This window comes from Dermacentor variabilis, chromosome 1 (genome assembly GCF_050947875.1).
Source record: "Dermacentor variabilis isolate Ectoservices chromosome 1, ASM5094787v1, whole genome shotgun sequence".
Classification (NCBI taxonomy): domain Eukaryota; kingdom Metazoa; phylum Arthropoda; class Arachnida; order Ixodida; family Ixodidae; genus Dermacentor; species Dermacentor variabilis.
Window position 1 is genome coordinate 119,707,896 of NC_134568.1, and position 15,344 is coordinate 119,723,239.

At 51.8% G+C, this 15,344-nt stretch overlaps 1 protein-coding gene across 3 annotated transcripts in view; it reads right to left on the reverse strand.

The window, feature by feature from the left end:
* Tet (Ten-Eleven Translocation (TET) family protein) overlaps positions 1-15,344 on the reverse strand; it is a 214,941-nt gene that overhangs the window by 137,809 nt on the left and 61,788 nt on the right. Inside the window, exon 1 of one of the 3 annotated variants that reach the window (XM_075694245.1) lies at positions 12,435-12,678. The exons of the other annotated variants lie outside the window; for them this stretch is intronic. The gene's annotated coding sequence lies outside the window, so the exon portion shown is untranslated. Of the gene's footprint in view, positions 1-12,434; positions 12,679-15,344 lie in introns of those variants that run through there. 3 annotated transcript variants of the gene reach the window in all.

Consider the following 15,344-nt stretch of genomic DNA (forward strand, 5'->3'; position numbering starts at 1 on the left):
TGCGCACAAAAGGCAGCGGCCGTGGGCATCGCCATCCGGCCGACTTCGAGCCGCACAGCAGCAGCAGCAGGAAGGGGCAAAGAAGGGCCACAGGACGTCCTCATCGCAACAGCGGGGACACATTCGAGACCGCTGTTCCTCCAAGAGGGCGCGCCCTCGCCGCAGGGCGCAACGCAAGTCGAGCAGAGAACGGGAAACGGGCCACGCTGCTGCCTCGCTCTTGGTGGTAACCGTGGCAACGGGTCATTCTAGGCTGCCGGGAGGACGCGCAAGCTTTTGGGGGGAGGGGGGGGGGACAGGACCGGCGCCGCACCCCCCCCTCCTCTCTTTCCTCCCGATGGGCTTCACGTGGGCCCGGCCTTGCAGCTGCGGGCGGCGGCCACAATGATGCGAGGAATGTCACAGACCTCCCGCCGCGGGCAAGGTCACCCGGCGAGAGGGAACAAGCATCGCGTCGCCTCCTCGCACCTGAAGAAGAGTTGCGCGCTCGCTTTCTTCGCGCCACACCGTGGCACAAGACAAATGAGCCTTCGCACCTCTCGGTCAGAGCACGCGGAGCGTCCATCGCAGTGCACAAAATGTTCTGGGAAAAGCCAGGCCGCTTTTTCCGAGAGTGCAAGTGAAGCAGAACAGCGCGATTACGCTGCGCCTCATCGACGCACACTGGACGACATAGAGCGTATACGTGCGGCAGGCGCAGTGAAAGCGACGCAATCACCGAGCAGTCCCGCGCGATTATTTCATTATTTGGTCACAACACTAACCGCCGACGAAGTCCATTCTCACGTTGGCGAACGCATACCAGTATCTGCAGCGTGGCCGCTGTTGCGCGAATGCACTGACCAACGCAACGGAATGACAGATCGGTCGGGGCAACATGGGATGACTGCGGTTAGCCGAGAAGGCAGTCTCGGTGCGGTCTGCGAAGAGGGATTTCAGAGCGCCCGTCGCCGTCTAGAAGGTCAGCTGAAAGCACGCGCAGCGGGCACTATGTCCGTACCAGGTACGGGGACCGGATTTGCGGTCGCATGTTTCGGCTTCGGTTATTGCCTGATAACATAGCCTCAGCACGCCAACGTAACGGTCAAGCGCCGGCGCTTCATCTGGCGCAACAAAGGGAATTAGGAAGGATGCCGCTGCCTATGCGTAAGCTTCACATTTAGCCACTAGCAAGAATAAAGCGCTAATTTTCAGAGCGCTCTGAAAAGAACAGTGGAAGGTTCCAGTCGTGTACTACATCATATCCCACAAATTCTGACATAAATGTTATTACACAGTGTAAATGGCAAGCTGTAGTGTGCACAATTTGCTTAAAATTTGGCACTTCACTCACAAACACGCGAGGACCTTGACCATCCACCTATTAATTGCGCCCCCTGTCAACGCAGAGACACACATGACGACAACATCCAGCAAGCGCATCGAAGTTGCTTATTGCTTTTCTAGTGCCACGAAAGCTCGACAGCTGTCTGGGCATCCGAAGCACGGGGTGAAGGTCAAGCAATGGACCTCAAGAGATCAGGCGACCACGACACGCGGAGAATGGATCACACCCGTGGCAAATGGGCTCCATTCGAAAACGTTTGGACCGTGTCTACAAGCCCGCAGGAGGAAATTGGGGGGGGGGGGGGGGTGAAGGAACTATGCGCTGCTCTGACAGCAACAAATGCGAAAATGATGTATGATACCGCTGTTTCAGAACACGGCTGTACGAGAGAAAAACGCGGCAGTTGGTGATGAGAAAAAGAAAGAAAGAAAGCCCAAAACAAACCTCAATGTTTCGCGTGAGGAGAGAGGTTCGTACTTATTCTTAAAAACGGTGATTCGGCTGTCGCTCGGTTCCATCACCAACTTTCGCAGCGCTTTTCGGTCGCTCCTGGGGACTGTCAAACTCACACGGCAACCAACTACAACGGTCTGACATTTTGGCGCTGCACAACCGACGTGGGGCGACGCTAAAGGGGCGTGCTGCTGCTGCTCGAAGGCCTACGGTGACACCGTCGATCGCAAAACGCCGTTAGCTACACGGTCTCGAGCGCACACGGTGCGACGCCCGGGGGTAGTGGAGTTGAACGGGGAAGAGGCGTCGCGGCAAAGTACACGATATAACCCAGTCGCTCCCAAAATGCAACCGACGAGAACGGTGAGCGCGCAAAGAAGCAAAAACGATGGTCGGGATGCCGCGGGGGGGGGGGGCACAAGATGCGGGCAACAGAATTTGGAATTACGCGTCATTTTTCACCGCGTCAGACAGCTATGCCACGCTCCAGACTGTGGGGCGGGAGCCCAACGGGGTGGAGCCTGAATATGCCACGCGTGCGCGCATCAGCCACGAGGTGAGTCACGCTGCCGAACTAAGAGAGAGAGCGGCGCGCGCTGAGCGCCGTTGGCCATCATCGCCGGATGCAGCACGCACGCGGGAATAGAAGCGGCAGGCTACTTACTGTAGGCATCAGCACTTGCAGGTAAAGTTGAAACCACACGTTATTTCACTGCGCCCAGGCCGATCTGTTTCTCGTACAATTGTTCTTCTCCAAAGGACCCTCGCGAATGGTTTGCACTGCGCTCGAAACTACGTCAATGTAACGTGTCCATCGAAACCGTCCGTCACCGCAACGCTGGCCCACACGAAGGAGTTTGCGATCAGCCAAAGAAGTGGTGGCCGTGTTCACGACAAACAAGTTCCGCATCACAGTGCCTCGCAGGCCACGGGCGGTGCCGTGTTCTGCCCACCACCCAAAAGCGTACGAACTGCAACTTTGAAACATCATCTGAAAGCAGCAGTATGCTCTTCAGCAAGCGACCGTGCTGGTCATACACTTCCTCGGAAAAGTCCGTGTTTTTTTTTTTTTTTTTTTTTTTGGTCACGGCACGGTAGTCGCCCTGTGACCAGAACGAGACGAGAAACGCTCGTCTTCCGCTGGCGTCCGGCGTTGTGGTAGTTGCCGGGCTGTCTAAAGCAGACCTGGCAGAAGCCCAGCCAAGCCTGACGAGCGGCCAACGGGGTGGCCAGCTCGTATACACCCGGTGAGAAGCTTTGATTCGATTACCACCGGGGCCCGAGACAAAGAAAGACAGGCGAGCGAACAAAGATGGCGGCGGCGCGCCGTGCAGGCCCCTCTCGTAATGGGTCTGCGAGCGAAGGCGGATGCACGCTGCTATGCGGCGTGTCTGGCCGCTGAAGGTCTGCTCGGTCACGAACGGCCCAATGGTTGCGCCGGCGCCGCTTCGTGATGACCGGGCCGCGTCCGTCCGTGAACTCGACTGCCCCGGCGGCGGCGCACGCCATGCAGCGCGGATATGCGTGTCAGCGGCACGCAGATGGCGGCGGCGCCACTGACCGCGGGAGCCGGTCGCGTCCGAGAGGTGACGGGACCCTTCGATTGTGCGAGCCAAAAGAACGCGCGAGATGCCCTCAGTGACGTGAAGTACGTTGCTTCGCTCGCGCGCACGCTGTCTTCAGACAGCGCCATCGAGATTACGGCGATTGCTTTCTCACACCGCACGCTATAGACAAAACTCGGGCGTCAAAGCTGCGGTCAATATGCTATCAAGGCTCGATTCGCGCACTCGCAGGCACACATGCCTACACGCACAGCTCTACGCTGACGTCCATTTGATGCGGTTTTAAAGAAGCACGTCTTTATCCAGCACCTACTGATCCGCGGCTGCATGTACGAGCGGCCCCTGACAACCGGTGTCCTCACTATGCCTGAGGCGGTAATACTTGTGCGCGCTTGAAGAAAATGCACAACTCCGTAGGAGCCGCACCACGAGGAGGTTTACCCTACGGGGGGCTTCGATGGTCGCAGCTTCAAATAGCGACGTCATAACGGACGCGGGTCGCCAGCGTCCACATTAGCGCGGCACCGTGGTGTGAGCTCGTCTACTCGCGCAGCTGTCTGCCCTCGGTGGGGCAGGCAGCGTGACTCAGCGGCGGGCTATATGGACGCGTCTCCCATGCAAGGCACGTCGCCAGCGCGCGCGCGCGCGGCAATCAGCGGTGCCCCGAGGCGTGCGCTGATCGGGTTAGCGCGCGCCCCGGGAAGGAAGGACGCGCCGCTGACCGCTTCCCCGTGCATTCTCGGAGGGAGGTGGGCTGACCGCCATGTCAGACTGCGGGGGTCGCGGCCGTTAGAGAATACGTACGTCAGCCGGAGGGAGAGATGGGAGCGTATTTACAAAAAGCTCTCACGCTGGGATTGTTCGTACATAGTATTGGCAAACACGGCTAGCCAGTGGAAAAGCGCTCTTACGATCGAAAAGCTTTGTGAACTTTGATGCAGAAATGTCAGTCTGCGTTCTTGGTTAGAAAACACCAGGTGACGCTCACTATATGCAAATTATCACCATCAGTTGAGAAACGCGCCTTTAAGCAAAGACAAGAGTTGAAGGCTGAAGGCATCCTATCCATTTCAAATTGCGAGACTTGGATGTTTCAGTGTGGAGCACAGGCTTTCCCCGACAACGGCTTGAAGGTGGGGATAATTCTTGCGGGAATGCCCTGGGTAAAAACAGCGGAAACACGGGACTGGAGGACACACTGTGCCCGTGTTGTGTTTTATCATCGAGTACCGTTTCAGCGCTTTCATTCCAAACAGCTATGCGCTGCTTTTAAACTTGAAATCGAGGCTGATATTGCACCGCACCCGTGTAGCCAGCAATCCTTCCAGTAACTCATTGTGTCACTTATTGGCGAAAAGTAAAGCCGCTTAGAGACACAAGCGTATCTGCAATGTAATAAATAAATAAATAAATTGTATCACAACGGCGTAGAACGGCTGAAGCAAGCTAAACGTAGTTCTGTGGCTAGTCACGTGGTAAACATTGTCACGATCAAAACACCCAAAGTCGGCTGAACGAATGCCACGGGATCCATGCACGTTCCCGAGAACGTGAAGTTGCTCGAGGCAGCGCTTCGTCTGTGTAGCTACGAAATAACGAACTGGATAGCAGACGCACGCCAATAAGTTGTTTTCGTTTTTAGAGTAGTTTGGGCATATCTAAATAACGACACACACAGAAATGGGCTCCTTTGAAACATACACGCCACAAACGAAATTGTACAAAAGGAGAATGCCCCTCGCGGGGGAAAACCAAAAAACAAATAGCAGCAGGACAAAAAAAAAAGGTAAATAACCAAGCGCCACGTTGCGGTACGTCTCGGGAGTAGCCAACCGCAGCCGGAAAGGGAGAAAACGGCCCAGTGAGGGAGAAGAACTGGCTTCGCCGAGGCATACAAACGATACAGCATTTTCACACTCCTTAAATCGACACTCTTGCTCTTTTTTGCTTAGCCAGCCGCACCAGCGTTCCAGTCTGCATCCACGTGCAGAAGAATGCTGCACGCCAGGTTTCCGAGGAGCGGGAGGGAGGCAGGCGGAGCGTTTCTCAGAATCAAGTTCGGCCGCAGAGGCGGACATGGCACTCGCGTCGTTACAGAGACGCCCTCGTGGCGTTTAGTTCTTTTTCCTCGCAAGTTCTCCCAGAGCGACTAAATAAAGTAATGAACGGCAGGTAATGTTTCGTTGCGTCTTTATGACGCCGAGCCAGCCACTCGGCAGCACTGGATCCGGCTTGGCTCTATGGCCGCGTGCTGCAGCGACGTTATCAACGTTGCTCAACGCACATTTTGGCGCAGCGAGCCACACTGCGAATGGAGGGCGATCGCCTTGGCGTGTGCTTTTGCGCCAGCCGAAATCGCATTCAATGCGTGGCACGCTATGGCAGCGTAGATCAGACGGGACTTTCTCGGCTGACTATTGCGACCGAAAGCACATGTTGCGTTAATGGCTCTTTTTCCTCCGTTTCCCGCATTCACGAATGTGCCGAGTGGTTGGGCTATGCTAGAAGACAAACTCTCGGACAGTCGTGAAACGCGAGCGGTTGGCTAGCTTTAGAAGTTGCTGCCGCGGAGGCGAAGCGAGTGAGAGCCACCGCCAGCTGCTCCCTGAACGAGACATGGAAGCCGCGCGCTGGTGTGTCTGTTAAAAGCCACGGCTGCAGCGTCTAAAAAAAAACAAAAAAACGTATGGCTATGATGAAGGCAGCACTTTCGAAGCATCTTTTGAAGCGAGAAAGTCTTCTTTCAGCAACACAGCGTATACCATCTGAAAGACTTGAGGGATAGAGCTGTGTATACACACTTCTGTTACTGCGGCAAAAATTGAAAGCTCTAAAGTGGGTTTGCTCGGTCCATGTTTTTCCTTACGCCGCGACCTTAGCTTCATCTTCGCCAACAGCTGCCACCGGGGATGGAACTCGTACCACCGCGGCAGAAAACAGGACGCGCTATCAGGCGCTATCGCGCAACGTGCGCGCGGATATTGCTGCCTGGTTTTGCGGGCCGCGCATACTCTTCAACAGTGGTGGCTGCCGTGCACGTACTTCGGCGGGGGCACAGCAAACAACACTGTAGGAAACGGAAACATTTGTTGTTCTTATTTCAGAATGTAGCTCAATTATATTTGAGAAGAAAGCAAGATGGCCGCTGTGCGAGATGAGTGCCAATGTATAGTGAGCGTCGAGAAGACACTGAACGTGCGGCGATTTGTAGAACCGGCCAATGGTAATGCACTGCGCATTGTGTCCGTGCTCACCCCCCCCCCCCTTTCTTCTTTCTTTTCTTTTTTACTTTCTTGCCCAGCAGACAGAGAGTGTAGGGAAGAAAACGCCGACGAGATGAGCGTCGGCGCAGCGTCGGTTTAGGAACGACCTTGGCGTGTGTAAAAATGGTCGTCTAAATGCAGCGTTTTGGCAGTGCACCCCGGCGGCGCTGGCCCTCGCCTGCCAAGTCGGCTGACCTGGCTTTCTCGCTGCAGTCTCGGAAACACCTGCCGCCAGACGTCAAGGTATAGAGGAGGCTGGAGGGCTGCGCCGTGACGCCAGGGGGCGCTATTGGCCACGCGCTCAGGAAAAAAAAAAAAAAAAAAAGACAGGACTGCGAGCGGGACATATTTTTTTTTTTTTTTGCGCCCGCCCGTTCCTGAAAGCCAAGTCCCACTGCAAACATCATCGGTTATTAATCAACGTCGAGCCCATCGGTGCGAAAGGTACGTATTTCAAGGCGCAGCTCACAACGTTAAGATTTCATTTTTTTGTTGTTGTTGTTGAATTTGACATTGACGTCGCTCACAACGTTTGTCATAAGGTCGTAACATACGTTCGCATCTTTTGGAGAAAACCAATTCTCCACCAGTGCGCAGACACGAGCGTTAAAGTTAGAGCGCAGCGCAATAAACCTCCCTTGCCGAATTCACGCTGGCGAAATTGACTGGAACGCCATGCTACAATTAATGGTAGTATACAGGTTGTTCCAGCGAACACTTTCAAAAATCTTTAAAAGTTGCCTGTACCAGATATCACAATTCTCGTTCATGAGCTGGTCTAATCGAAGCGGCGGACAATACCTGCACAAAAAATATTGACGTGCAAAATTGACTAACTAATCAAAGATTAACTTATTACGTTTTCAACTAATTACACTGTGGCCCTTATTGCAATTTACAAATTATAGTCGCGGAGTTTTGGCAAGGCGGATGCACTTGGATCGAATTTTCAAGGTGACACCAGTTTCGACATATAAATTCCCTTACTTTGCGGAGAAATGCATTAGCGTTCCAGTTAATTTGTTAACAAAACATCGTTTCATGCGCTGAAGCACACAAGTAACTGGAACGCCAATGCATTTCTCAGCAAAGTTCGGGAATTCATATCTCAAAACTGATGTCGTCCTGATCTAGAATCCGTTCCAAGTGGATCCGCCTTGCGAAGTTCATTACTATAATTTGTAAATTGCAATATGGGTCATAAGATAACTAGCTAAAAAGTTAATTAGTGAATTCTCGTTAATTAGTCGATTTTGCATTTCATTTTTTTTTTGCAAGTAGTATCCGCCGCTTCGAGTAGACCGGCTCATAAACTAGAATTGAGCCATCTGCCACAGGCAACCTTTAAAAATTTTCGGAAGTGTTCGCTGAAACACCCAGTATATAGACTTGTCCTGCACAAAGGGAAGTGGGCACACGTACACGCGACTACAAATGGGCGATTCGCAAATTTCCTTGCACAGCCCCGCTGCAAGACTTGACTCTACATCCGCAGTCCACTTTTACCTAGAACGTCAAGCGCTCAAAAATCAGGGAAAAAGCGCGAGCACAAAGGTGCTAATCGGTCGCACAGATAGAATCGCGATTTTCTTTTCCTCAAAATACTAATCACCGAATGGGTTCTGCATGCCCATGCCTGGATACCAGAAAGAGTTGCCTCCTACTCTAAGCAGACAGCTTCAAACCCCCTCTCACTTGCTTCTCTTGGCACCTGCAGGCCTCCAGAAGCGTGAAGACCACATTATATGCCAAATTGTGTTCTGAAGGGTAAATCAGAAAGCTGAGGGGTGGACGTCAATTCAAAGATGGCTTTGGAGGGCCACTGAGTTCCAGTTTTTTTTTTTTTTTTCCACATCGTTCATTGACACGAAGTCATGCATCATCAACTGGCTCCTCGAAGAAATATTTTTTAAAATTATTTATTTCGCAGTTACTAAAGACTGAATTTCTACCTCCGCGGGCAACGCCTATGTTAGAGCGAGCTGCCGCAGGCAATGTGCCTCACTGTACCGCAGTTTCTTCTTTTTCATAATCCCGTACAGACTTATTTCCCAGAAGCTTGATGGACGCCGGTGGGTATGCGACGTCGCGCGAACCTTTTGTTTGCGCTGAATTTAAGTCTACGCAAGCACATGCGTCCTTCGCCTGTCCTCCAGAATGTGGTTTGCACCTACTGCGTCTTGCCGGAGAGCTGCGCCCTTCCTCACGCTTTCGTTAAAATGAAAAGAAATGGCATTCCGAGTTTGTCAGCTGCAGTGCGAACATAAAACTTGGAATGCTGAAAGTGATTTGCGCAGACCAAGCGGCGTTCCCCTGACGTTTTGGAATGGAGAATAGTTTCTTTTTTTTTTTTTTTTTAGTTACTGCTTAGCTTCACAGGTAGGCCAGCTTAATTAAGCGCGAAGAAGGTGAATGTGAGGTTGCAAGAGCGGTTCGGCAAGACTAACGTCATGCTCTGCGTCCGTTAGCGTTGACGCTCAATGTAAGCAGACACAAATGTACGCAAATAATAACAATGGCGAAATGGTGCCAGCAGTCCATAAGTATGCAATTACTGCATTGAGCTCGAGGAAGGTGCTTTGTGAGCAATTGTCTCGTGTAAATCGAAGGCGATAGTAGGGAAATACCTGCGGTATAGGTACTCGAGTGAAGGGTATCCCGCATACCTTGATGTTGTGAGCAGTAACATCGGTGCACTCTACTATTAGCTACCATGGGGCGTTACGGACAGTTGGTTACAAAAGAAAAAAAAAAAATCTGACGGCGTCAGGCTCGGTCACGTCACTGTGGATAGATGTCTTAATCGAGCTTTCATTTTCCCACCAAATCGCGTCACGGTGATTTTGATGTAGCACTATGATTAGCTCCTTTGATGGAAAGCACGAATTCCGTGGGTAAATTTTAGCAGATAATGAATGGTGGAGAAGTGTTCTCCTAGCCAGTGGCGTAGCCAGAAATTTAATCCGGAGGGGTGGTTCTCCGCCAACAATTACAACTTCTGCCCCTTCTTCATATCTCTCTCTCTCTCTCTCTCTCTCTCTCTCTCTCTATATATATATATATATATATATATATATATATATATATATATATATATATATATATATATATATATATATGTGTGTGTGTGTGTGTTTCCGAAATAACACTTTGCTTAATTTGTGACAAATTTTTCATTTCTAAGGCGTACAGCCACTTCGCCTCAAACTATGCTATCTTTATGCTATATTTAAAACAGAAACAAAAATTTCGTCTAGGAATTTATACATTCATACAGTGTATGTCGATGACCTAGCTGGTGCATCACTTAGAAAAATGATCAGCGCTAAAAACGGGGCGAAACAAAAAACAAGACAGCGCTCTATCGTGTGTCTTCTTGTTTGCAGCTCAGACTTGCTGCAACCCAAGTAACAGTGGGGATGACCGTTGTTTTCCAGCCAGACCTCCTGGTGCGTGGATACAGCCACGGCTACGTACGGAAGACGGCGGGCGCTATTTTGCAAGTCGCCTATCACGCAATCGCGCTTTCGGCATTGTGGGCATGCTACATTAATATAAATTTAAAAATACACGAACGAACCTTTGCGCAAGTACTTCGACAATATCATATGACGCAAGTTCCACGCACTTTCGATGACCTAGCTGCTGTCCGACTGGTTGAAGTGATGTTTGGAAGTAACTTGCGCACATTGTATTTTAGTCATCACGCGATGGATATTGTTATTTGATCGCACTCACAGTCCGAAGCAGGGCTACTTGCTGTTTAGAAGCCTTTGTGAAAATTACGGCATCCGTAGTTCGCAGCAAAATAAGGGCCAGTAGCTAGAGAGATTTGAGTGTGTCGTGTCTCTCGACATCAGTCTATTCTGAATATTGCCGAGACGTTTAGCTATAATGGGCTCTCTGCAGCATGTGTTACGACGGGGTAGGGGAGCCTCAGCTATGCGACTGGCCACGGCTGCCTGGTGTGGAGCGATCGGGCAGTGACCGACACGCGCTCCCTATGTTCGTAATTATCCACCAACTTTGTTCTTGACGTATTTTATGCACACCGCCCCTCCTCCTTCCTCGTATCCATTACCTCCTCCCCTTCTTAAAATTGTTTTCCGTTAGTCACTGTCACACTCTTCCACATTCACCGGGTAGTTGGTTGAACGGTGCGGTGGCCCCTAATATTCCTGTATTTGTTTGTGCGTGGACTTCGAGACCATTCCCCTACCTGCCCTCCCACCTGTTTGTTGTGGCGGTTTCTTAGCTTCGCTGGCCAGAACCCCCATCCTTGATATACTTTGCCGTGCGTAAATCAGCGTTCTTTAGGCCTTTGTTTCTAGTCCCGTTGTTTGCCCTGTTTCCATTCTTAACAGCGTACACATACAAGCCTAACAGCAAGTTCTTCTCAAGTTTTATAAACATAATGAAAGTCAAAGACAAGAAAAAGAAAGAAAAAAAAAGGGGGGGGAGGATGCTTAATATGCGTTGCCTGGACAAGCAAGTCGCAAAATTTTCGGAAATGCTTTTCATCTGCGCGGCGTGGTCGACGATTAGGTCACGTAACAGAAATGAGAAGCTCTTCGGCGACACGAAGGCTTGGTGGGGAACGATGCCCGAACGTTTTATGCACGCGCACGTCCCATTTTTATCTGTGTGCGGAATTTTTAGCGCTGATCCCCCCTCGGCTTCGCCCCCACCATTCATATCATTGGCAATAAATGTTTCTACCACCACCACCCCTCAGCAGTTATGGTTAGCACGATCCGGAATAAGGTAGAGGTGGGTGCATGCATGGGAGAGAGGATCGCCCCCATGACAACCCTCCTCCTACGGAAGGCCACTAGCCCTCGCCTTGCTTTCACACTCAAACTTTCCCTTTCGACCATGTCGCTCTTACAAAGCCTATCTACTGAAACTTTCTGTTCCGTAGGCAAGAGGGGTTCGTCAGAACATTTGAGGGGGGGGTCGGCCCGCCAACCTCTCCGTCTGGTTATGTAAACGCTTCTAGCATATCAATGACCACTAAACGACTCCAAGCTATGATCCATTTCGATAACAATGCTGGTTCAAACCCACATTTCTTGTAGGCTTAACTCGAGAGGTGAAAAATTCTGCATATCGTCGCACGCATGTATCCGCACTCTTCCGACAAATGGCAGCGCGGAAAAGTTGGCTGGACTAGCCACTTCAAGCAACGGCACCCACAGTGCGCATAACGCCGGTGTCAGCAAATTATATCCGTTGTGCCGGCGAGAAGAAGAAAACACTGCTACGTGTAGGCATGAACGCGAAAACACTGCCTTCACAAGTCAGTTTGGCCTCCCTGACAACAAATCTACACCGCGATATCTTGTCGCTGAAGACACAAACATGAGAAGCTGCACAACTCCGTCACGTTCACGTGCTGGCCCCGAGTGCAAAAGCTGGAAAGCAATTTAGCGCGCGCAACAAAGGCTGTTCACAGTCCATTTTCATGCCTTCTCATGCCGCGCACATAGAATCGCGCACAGGAGTATCTACGAGCCTTCAATATCTCGCACCGATGACGTGACGCTGGAGCACGAGTCGCGTACAAACATCCCCCGTGAGAAACGTGCCTCTTTCGTTCACTTTGCGTAGATGGCCGATGTCAGTTCTCCGCAAAATAGAAACAAAGAGGCACGTCCCGCACCACCGACGACATGTTACAAGTGAGGATCTTTTGCGAGGAACAAGCAGCACTGTGACGTCGCGCGCACAAACACGTCCGACGACCGCGCTCCCGTTGCCGGCAGTGACAGCGGCGACGGCCAGACGTGGCCGTCCGGCAGGCAGCATGTGCACCGCGCGACTCACCTGCGTCAGAGTGCTATCCGCCGGGGAACTGGCCGGCGTCCGCCATCGCGGCCGCGTGGCTCCAACGGCAAAGGCAGGACGTCCCGGGACGCGTCAAGCCGCCGCGGCGGCAAAGCACGCCGCACCACGCTATCGCACACGCGTGTCCACAGTGGGCCGCCAACGAAGCTGGGGCAACAAAGGAGGCAACTGGCGAACGGAAGGCGGCTCGGGGTGTGTGTGCGTGCCCCGTCCTACTCCGGTGCGAGAGAGAGAAGGGCGCGTTGTGCCCCGCGCGCGCGCTTCGGGGCGCCGCCGCCAAACAACAGGGGCCGAGGAGGAGGCATCACCCCCTCTCCCCGTCTCTTCCCTCGCAAGTGCGCTCCGGCGGGGAGACCTCGCGACCCCCGCCGAAAAGCGGTTCGCGTACTCGCGGTCAGAGGGCGCCCTACTGGTTTTCTGCTGCTCCCTCTGCGTGTCGCATGATTCTTCGCACCGTTCATTCCTTGACCCCACCACTTTCGCTTTCAAACCGCCGTATCGCACACACTCAAGTTTGGCAGCAGCGCCAAGTCGCTTCGCCAGCTGGCGAGCGCCGCGATTCGGCGGCTCACTGGGCGCGAACGGTTGTGTCAGTTGCTCTAGTCTGCCCCAACTACAGGTAATCACCCGTCGACGCAGGGGCACGGCGTCCGCGCCGTGCTCCAAGACGGGCTGCAGAAATAAGCGTCATTTCCTTAAGAATGACCATAGATATAAACTTCATTCAACACGTGCCAGCTCATGTGGTGCGAACGCCTCAGTGTACAGTTCCTCTAGGCAGTCAATATATGAGAGGCGCAGGCGTGAGCTTAACTACTACTAGAGCAACAACGTGCGTGAACCTCATGGGACTTACTTTATTTATCCTCCGCTTACGGAAAATGTCCTCGATATGGCCCCATCGTCGGTACGACTTTGTGTCAGAGTATTGGCACCCTTCTCCTGCCTCGTCGTCATGCCCCTTCCTACACCAGCCAATACGTGACAAGTAACACCGACACCGCTCAAACTGTGTCTTAGCGAATGACACGTCCTCGTGGCTCGGTGGCAAGCGCTTAGGGTCGGCTATGCCTCTCGAATTGATGCAGAATCGGCGGCATGCCCTGCCAGGGCCCGATACCTCTCTGCCGCAGCCCTAAAGAAGATAAGCCGCTGCTGTTCAGCCGAGCCCGTTCCAGGGGTTCCGTGGGCATACACACACATTCGTGCAAACGCGCACGGGCGAGGAGGCGCCAGGCAGCTTTCCTTTCAAATGCGGACGAAAGCGCGCTAGGCACTCCCGATTATGCCACTGGGAGAGGGGGAAAAGGAGGGAAAGGGCGGTCACAGAAAGAAAACCTGTTCCCAAAACTTTTTTTTTTTTTGTGCTTGTTTCTGCAAGACCCGCTGTTCTGCTCTAGCGGCCGATGGTTACCAGTGGTTCCGGTGGTGGTCGAAGCCGTGCGTACGCTCGACTTGCCCGAGACGAGTTTGGCAGCGCCGTCGGCTGCTCCCCCCGTTCGAGTTCCCATCACCTTGGCTCTCTTGTCGCATGCTCTTCCATTGCCTGTCACTTGTGGAAAACAACCGGAATGCTGTGCCGCAATCTGATGTAATCAGAGTGTGTAGACGAAGGAGAAACTGCCAAAAGATATCACTGGAAGAAAAGGGAAGTGGGTGCGTTGTATGCGTGTCTTTGTTTTAGAAGACTCCCCACACGCATGCTCACAGTTTGTTTCTTTTTTTTTTTTTTGATGTAATGCTGGTTTTCACGACCGCCTTTGTTTCTTTCTCTCACGTCCGATAACGTAAGTCGGCATGGTCATGAACGCCAGCTAAGATAGTAGGAACAGACCGTCGTATTATAAAATTGCTAAAGAAAAGGGGGCTTTTTTGGGGATATATATATAGTCATCGGTAAGTTGCGCGTCTAACGGCATGGCAGTACATTTCAGGAAGCGAGGCCGGATACTATCTGATGCTAATTGAGAGATTTTCAGCTACGACACACACCGGGTTAAAGGATAAATCGGTTCGTCTCACAAAATGCGGATCTTTGTACGGCTGCGTGTTATGTTAAAAAAAGAAAGAGTGTTCACCACGTCGCAACAACGCACGGAACTGCATTTGCTCTTACGGTAACCAGCGAGATTTAACGTACAGCCGTACTGTAATGCGGAATGGCTAGAACTCCTCGTAGTTGTAGCACATATAGAGCTGCCACCATTATTGCACTGGCCGCCTGCCAGGAAGTCGTAGAGTAGATCTTTCTTTTTTTCCCTCTCTCTCTCTCTCTCTCTCTCTCTCTCTCTCTCTCTCTCTGTTCTTTTACTTTCTTGTTTTTATTTTTAGCACGCGGGAAGGCTGACAGGCGCCCTGGAGGGCAACGGTAAGCCATAGCACTATGCTAAACCACTCCGGCGATGAGCGCGCCCACCGCTCCGTTTCTCAGCCATCACAGTTTATACATGCGTTTCGGATTTCCAACAGCTCACGTCCTGCCTATTCACGTGCGCAATGGGTCACGCCTCTATAAGCAGTGTAATCCTCTTTACGAAATAATAAGTACCTTCGCGGCCACAATCTGTCTCTCTTTTGGCCCAATCGCCAGATAACCAAGAAGTAATTGGCATTTCATCGGCGGAAGTAGAACCCGCGCGCAATAACTCGTGAAATTATGAGCGAAATTACGCTAGCGATGTTCATTTCTTCACAAAAAATACATCTATACCAATTATGTTAAGCAACGTATCCCGAGAGCTTACCGTAATGGCATACAGTTCATTTACTATATTCTTACAAAGAATATCGATACCTTAAAGCCAGCAGTATGAAGCGCCATCCAATTGCTTTTTGAGCTCATGTAGCAGCGGTGACAGCTGTATGTGTAGCAGCAATGCGTCCACACAA